The following is a 765-nucleotide window of genomic DNA, read 5'->3' on the forward strand; positions in this document are numbered from 1 at the left end:
CAAAAAAAACAAATACCCCCCCCCGGCTCCCCCCCCCCCCCCCGTTTATCTTAAAAGTTAATCCTCCTAGCAGGAATTTTTATATTGAAGAAGGTGGACACTGTACAAAAAGCACAGTAGATTTTAGTGATCATTAGCTGTTTGAATTTATAATTAACTCCACTTGCCAACTTTGCTCAGGAAACCCCAATTAAAAGAAGCGTGCAGCTGGCTATGTTGCTTAAAACATTCAAATTTCTTCTTCAAGAAAGGAAAAGGATAAGAGAAGCTGCTGAGAGTAAAGGAATCTTCAAAGAAAGGGAAACAAATCAATAGCTCTCAAGCTTTACTCAAAAAACAGCTGGAAAACAGACCAACTTATTTTATTGCAACTGTTGGGCAGGAATTGGCAAATATAAGGGACCTCTAGCATGTTACAGCTGTTAGAAACAATTAATTATTTGTTTGGGGGGCACAATGTGATGTATTTCCTTGTTCATAAAGAGCACAAGGCTGTCCTGGTTTCAGCTGGGATAGAGTTAATTTTCTTTCTAGTAGCTGGTATAGTGTTATGTTTTGGATTCAGTATGAGAAGAATGTTGGTAACACACTGATGTTTTCAGTTGTTGCTAAGTAGTGTTTAGACCAAGTCAAGGACTTTTCAGCTTCTCATGCCCAGCCAGCGAGAAGGCTGGAGGGGCACAAGGAGTTGGGAGGGGACACAGCCAGGACAGCTGACCCAAACTGGCCAAAGGGGTATTCCATACCACGGGACATCATGCCCAG

General features: G+C 41.8%; 1 protein-coding gene across 2 annotated transcripts in view; it reads right to left on the minus strand.

Moving 5' to 3' along the window:
• Positions 1-765, minus strand: part of AGK (acylglycerol kinase) — a 38,710-nt gene that overhangs the window by 26,140 nt on the left and 11,805 nt on the right. The gene's annotated exons all lie outside the window — the stretch shown is intronic.

Source organism: Haliaeetus leucocephalus, unplaced genomic scaffold (genome assembly GCF_000737465.1).
Source record: "Haliaeetus leucocephalus isolate CR32 unplaced genomic scaffold, Haliaeetus_leucocephalus-4.0 Scaffold206, whole genome shotgun sequence".
Lineage (NCBI taxonomy): Eukaryota > Metazoa > Chordata > Aves > Accipitriformes > Accipitridae > Haliaeetus > Haliaeetus leucocephalus.